The following is a 6,700-nucleotide window of genomic DNA, read 5'->3' on the forward strand; positions in this document are numbered from 1 at the left end:
TCTCCTCGAGCTCCCTAAACAAAAACATTTTCCTAAGTATTTATTTGCTCCCTTTTCTCCAGATCGCCTCTCAATATTTCATTAACTTCTGAAGATTTGACTATCACTTCTTGACAAATCCGTGTCGCTAACACCTTCCTACTCTTATTATATTTGTTCTTCCAACTACTTTGGGTACTTCTTCACTTTAATGTCCTGTTGGCATTGTCACTGTGACATCTTTCCTTCTTCCTTCAAACTAGCCCATCTTTCTACTTCAGTCTTTCTGATAAGGGCAAAATGCCCTCCCTTAATCATGTCTGAAAAATTAAATTCTCTCCTCTTTTACCTCACTATTCTACATCCTGTTGGTTACTAAGTCTTAACAATTCCACCTCCATTACATATTTTCATATATATCTTCATTTCCCTTCTCATTACCACCACTTAAGTTTAGGTCCTGTTTAACTCTTACGGCAACCAGTGCAATTATCTAACGACTTTCTCTTACCTCCAGTCTATCCTATAAATTTCTATCAGATTAATTTTTCCAAAGGATATTTAGTCCTGTTAAAAAATTTCCCTGGTTCCCAATTTCCTAGTGAGCAATAGGTAAAGAACCTCTACAAAATGGCTCTCATCTACCTTACCAGCCTAATCACATATAATTTGCACTTAAACTGAATTAATTGTTTTCAGAATGTGTTATATGGTTTCCTCTAATGTGGCTCACGGTGTACGACTGACTCTGCCTAAAGTGCCTCCCCTTTTTTTCTCTGAAAGTCATGACACATCTTAAATTGAACTACTTTATGGAAGAAGTACCTTCTTCATGCATTCAGCTATTCCTGGACTCCTCTGATATGCACTAGTGATACAATGTAACATAAACATGGTTCCTTCCCACAGGAGCTAACAGCCTGTTCACTCCAGGGGAATGGTTACTCCATCCTCTGAATTTCTGTAATATATCTTTGCCATGGTACTAATTCCATAAGGAATTTTATTATAGTTATTTGTATATGAATCATAGACTTATTCATCAAATTGCTTTCACAATCTCAAAAGAAGTTGTATAAAAACACAGTATTGGAGAAATGTTTGTAAGTAAGTTAGTAGATGAATTCTAAATAAATTCCTTTTTTTTTTTTTAGCAAATAGGCAAAGCATTTTTCTGAGCTTAACTTTCAAATGTGTAGATATATTTTTCTTAAATGACTAAAGACTTTCAAATTATTTTTGGCTTTCTAATTTTTTTCCCTGATGTGTTGCAAATCTTGCCAAAACTTGCATGTTACTAATGCAGATATATTAAATATAAATTTTTCCAGAAAACAAGCAAATATTACTCTGACCTGTATATTCATTTGCCAATCTGCTGTGTCCTTCAGGGTCTCACTGGAAATGGTATTTCCCCAATTTCTGCTTGTCACAAAATCATTTAACTCATTGAGTTTTTAATATATCTAAGGACTGAAAAGAGAGAAGCAGACATTTATTAACAAGTTTTACTTTTTAAAGGTTAGAGTTTAGAGTACATATTGTCCCTTTAATTTAGCCTATATAGATCCATTATTTTCTTACAAAAACATACAACCTTACATGACCTCTTAAGGTACTATAAAAAGTAGAATAAAAAAGTATAAAGGAAAGCTATTCACTTTGGCCTCATTAAGGACTAATCACATCTAGTGAGTACAAAAAATAGGAGTTGATTTCCCCAAAGAGATGTACTGGTCCTCCCTTCCAAAACCTATCCCTCTACTTTGAGATGAAGCCATAACGGTTAATCAGTACTTCTAGCTTTTCCAGGTTCTCTAATCTCATTCACAGATGTAAGGATCTGGATAAAATGAGTACATAGTGATGGAGCTGGATCTACGAATTTTTCACAGTGATAATAGCCAGAAAGCCAGCCCATCCTCTTCCACAGGGCTACAATGTTGGGTGCCCAGGGAGCACGCAATTCTTCCGACAAGAAGAGGATCATCCTTTCCCTCACAGAGACACTGACTCAACCCAGTGGTACATGGGCCAATGCTCTTTGTGAGAAATCCAGAAAGCCAAGTGAACATGACACCAGCCTTATCAAAGCCAATAGGAAAATTCATAGCATTCACTCACGTTAGTCTCTTCCCCCAGCTCAGCAGCACACCACCAGCAGAAAACTTCCAGCTCCCAGCTTCTCCCTGGGGAGGGAAAGAGAAGCCTTGACTATACAGCCAAGGTTCAGACTTTTCAGGGGGCAGTCTAAGGGACTGGTTTCTGCCTCACCCAACTCAGACCACTGAGGAGCCCAACCTACTCTAGAAACCTGGGGGCACTGAAAATAAAAGAGAGCTGATGGCTTGCAGCAGCTCCAGAGAACCTGCAGTATTGCAGCGAGACACCAGAGGGAACAAGAGGTTAAAATCTCTTGAAAAAAGAAACCAGCAAATACCTCTAATTTTGAATTCGGATGCAATTAGTTCAAAGATGATACATCCACAGAAAAGGTTTGAGAAGCCCTTAGAATCTCAGGGAAATGCAAATTAAAACAGCAATGAGATACCACTACACACCTATCATAAGGGCCAAAATATGGAATTGACAACACCCAATGTTGATGAGGATGTGAAGCAGTAAGAACTCTCGTTCATTGCCAATGAGAGCGTAAAATGGTGCAGTCACTTTGAAGAGAGTTTGGTGGTTTCTTATAAAACTAAACATACTCTTATCATATGATCCAGCAATCATGCTCCTTGGGACTTATCCAAAGGAACTGAAATTTTATGTCTACACAAAAACCTAGACAAGTATGTTTATAGCAGCTGTAATCATAACTGCCAAAACTTGGAAGCAACCAAGGTGCCCTTCAGTAGGTGAATGGATAAATATATTATAGTACATTTAGAAAATGGAATATTATTCACCACTAAAGAGAAATGGGCTACCAAGCCTCAAAAAGACATGGAGGAAGCTTAAAGGCATAACACTAAGTGAATGAAACCCATCTGAAAAGGCTGCATACTGTACGATTCCAACTCTATGACATTCTTAAAAAGGCAAAACTATAGAGACAGTGAAAAGATCAGTGGTTTCCAGGAACTGGGGGCTGCAGGGAGTAGATGAAGCCGTGCATAGGTGGAGCACAGAGAATTTTTCAGGCAGTGAAAATATCTGTATGATCCTATAATGATGGGAACATGTCATTATATATTTGTCCAAACCCATAGAATGTGTAAGACCTGGAGTGGACCCTAATGGAAACTATGGTCTTTGGGTGATTATGATGTATCAACGTGGGTTCATCAGTTGTGGTAACAAACGAGCCACTCTTGTGGGGGATGCTGATAGTGAGAGAGGCAAAGCAGGTATGGGATAGGGGAGTACAGTCCATGTATGGGATAGGCGAGTACATGGGAACTCTCTGTAACTTCTCCTCAATTTTGCTGTGACCCTAAAACTGCTCTTGAAAAATTCAGTCCTTGAAAAATATAGCAATAACAATATGTTAATGGATACACAATACAAAAAGATGTAATATGCGACGTCAATAAGTTAGTGTGGGAAGAGGAAAAGTGTAGAGTTTTTATGTGCATTTAAGGTTGTTATCAGTTTATTATAACTATAAGATGTTTTACATCGCCCCATGGTAAATGCAAAGAAAACACCTATAGAAGATACAAAAAAGAAAATGTGAATAGAATCAAAGCATGTCAGTACAAAAAAATCAATGAATCACAAAGGAAGAGAGGGACAAAAAAGCCATAAGACAGACAGAAAACAATTATCAAAATGGCAATAGTAGGGCTTCCCTGGTGGCGCAGTGGTTGAGAATCTGCCTGCTAATGCAGGGGACACGGGTTCGAGCCCTGGTCTGGGAAGATCCCACATGCCGTGGAGCAACCAGGCCCGTGAGCCACAACTACTGAGCCTGCGCATCTGGAGCCTGTGCTCCGCAACACGAGAAGCCACGACAGTGAGAGGCCTGCGCACCGCGATGAAGAGTGGCCCCCGCTTGCCACAAGTAGAGGAAGCCCTCGCACAGAAACAAAGACCCAACACAGCCCCCAAAAAATAAATAAATAAATAATAATTAAAATGGCAATAGTAAGTCCTTCTCTAGCAGTAATTACTTTAGATGACTAAAAAAAACCCAGATTTATTCCCAGATTGTGAAGATAGTTTCCCAGACTTTCTTCTAGAAGCCTTACTCTTTTAGCTTTTAAGTTTAGGTCTATGACCATCACAAATTAATTTTTGTATGTGGTGCTGAGGTAGCGGTTCAGGTCCATTTTTTTCCATGTGGCTATCTACTTGTTGAAAAAACTTTTATTCCTCATTAGCGCTTTTGTTAGAAATCAATGGTCTATATAAGTGTAAGCCTATTTTTGAACTCTTTAATTATTCCATTGCTATTTGTCTACCCTTACGGAATATGATACTAAGTGTTAAGAGCCATTGTATTATAGACTAAATTTATCCTTGGATCAATCTAGATATGGAAAATGGTGTTTGGGGGCCAATTTTCTTTGGCTTCTCATGGAACTGCCTTTACTAAACTATGCTTTGGTATTGTGACACTAGCCATCATTGAGGACAGTTATTTGAAATTCACTATTACACTTTTCATGGAAATGTTAAATGCATTACACTGTCTCTCTTTATAAGAAGCCATAGGGTAAATGTCTTACAAGTTTCAATACCATAAACAGTAATATGTCTGCCTCCTTGGTAATCCATAGGCATTCATTTTATGTAGCTGTAGGTCCTGACCACTAGAAAGACAAGAGATTAATTTATTGACCAATTCTAACAATTCCATAGAAAATCTCATTGTGAGGCCCTATCCTTTGCTTGTAGACTATCCTTACTCTTACACCTTATTTTTCAAATTTTATTGCCAATTTTCCCTTAGTTTACCACTCATTATGTATAACTGGTTGTATTATACTTACATATGCAATCCAAATCAAACTCCTTTTTGGAATGGTTCAGAATCTAAACAAAGCACTACATCCAATGTGTCATTGGAAAGAGGTTTTGTGATTAAGAATAATAGCATTTGCATTAGTTTTAATTTATCAGATGTATAGATGGGAGCCCCCATCATTTTCCCCTGCTCTCCTGTGAACTAACAGAGAAGAAGAGCCAGGGCCTAGTGGTTCTATTACATGTGTGGATTCACATCCAGTTCTCCATTTCCTTTCTGTCTCCACAAGTGGACCATGGTATCTCCTTGCTTCCAGTTTATAGTGTACAGATAAGCAGCATTTTAAAGGAAAAGTGGTATGGGGCTCTGTTCTTGCACCATTAACTCTAAGCCGGACCCCTGAAGTTGAAGGAGGCTTGATGGCACTTTAAGGGAATGTAGCTATGCTCCCTGTAAGGGGAAGAAGAAGAAGAGCTGTAGCACCATTTACACACATCAGGAAGGACCAAGGAGTTCATAGCAACCTGCTGTTTCCAACTTTTGCCTGGCAGGTGGGGTGATGCAGCGTGTGTAGTCCATGGCATCTTGCTCTATCTCCTGTCTCCCAACCCTTATAAAGTAACAACATTCAAGAATAAGATACCGGACTACCCATATTCCCAGAAATATCAGTGGTAGGCTTCTTTCTAATGTAATGCCTATTTTTCCACCAGGCTCTATTGCCCTTTCTTTTGTTTGCAAAGTTACTGATTGTCTTCTATGTTCTTGGCATTGCTCTATATGTTGGGGATAAAAAAAGAAATAATATACGGATCTGGAGATGAAAGTGCTTGACTCTGAAACAGCAACAACCATCAGCTGTCATGACTCTTTCCTCCTGGCCTTTTGCCCACTGCAAATCAGTCTTTAGCTTTTGAGAACTGAATGTTACTCCTCTGATGTATCAGACAACTGAAAGGTGTTCCATACGATAAAATGAAATGAATCTAAATGTGGAGTTCCCCCTCCGTCTAAGAGAAAGAACTGTGAAACCACACAGGAAGAATGAAATTAGTCTAGTCTATTGAATTACAATCTTTCTTCTCCTAAAGGAAAAACCCTTCTAAATAAACTTAAGCACATCTTCCTATTCTGCCATCTTGCACAAATATGTTGGAGAATAGAAAAGTGACAAATATTTCAAAGCTCTATAATGCAAGTGGCAATATTTCTCATACATTACTTTTCACTTAATTCCAATCAGCAAAATAATACAGTATGTATGAATACTATACAGCAGAAACTAACCCAACATTATAAATCAACTATACTCCAATAAAAATTAATTAAAAAACAAAAATAAAAATCTCAGTGTATTATTCAATAGTGGGGTAAACTGAGCTGTTTATTCAAGGTTAATGGCCAACACATTCACTGAGAATTGTTCCTTAGAAACAAAGATCCAAAATCTGAGGAAGAGTGAGCTCTAATGCCTCCAGGTAGGTGAATCCAGGCACAACCTATACTCTCCGCTGTGGCTCACCTTGCCATCTCTAGTGCGAACTATCTCCCAGCTGCCGTCTCCAGGTAGTAGATTTAACAGAGATAAGTGATCTTGGAATCTAACCATCATAGATGGAGAACACAGTGAAGTTCAACTGCAGAAGCAAATCTAAAAGAAAAGAACACTTGGAATCGTAGCTATTTATCTTAAACCTTAGAGCCCACCAAATATAAAATTATCCAATGAGAAAGGGAAGTGATTAATCATTTTATGCATTTGTTTTTAATTGATGTATCAAAATTTTACCAGTACTATTTGAGTAC

The 6,700-nt window shown here is 38.2% G+C and overlaps 1 long non-coding RNA gene across 1 annotated transcript; it reads right to left on the reverse strand.

Annotated features, from left to right (window-relative positions):
• Positions 1–1,340: 1,340 nt before the first annotated feature.
• On the reverse strand, positions 1,341–6,492 carry LOC118901240. The gene is made up of 3 exons (XR_005021307.1): positions 6,417–6,492; positions 2,104–2,168; positions 1,341–1,452 (listed from the first exon to the last, which is right to left on the reverse strand). It is a non-coding gene; the product is annotated as an uncharacterized LOC118901240 (long non-coding RNA).
• Positions 6,493–6,700: the final 208 nt, after the last annotated feature.

The sequence above is a fragment of the Balaenoptera musculus genome, chromosome 9 (assembly GCF_009873245.2).
Source record: "Balaenoptera musculus isolate JJ_BM4_2016_0621 chromosome 9, mBalMus1.pri.v3, whole genome shotgun sequence".
In the NCBI taxonomy this organism is placed as follows: Eukaryota; Metazoa; Chordata; class Mammalia; order Artiodactyla; family Balaenopteridae; genus Balaenoptera; species Balaenoptera musculus.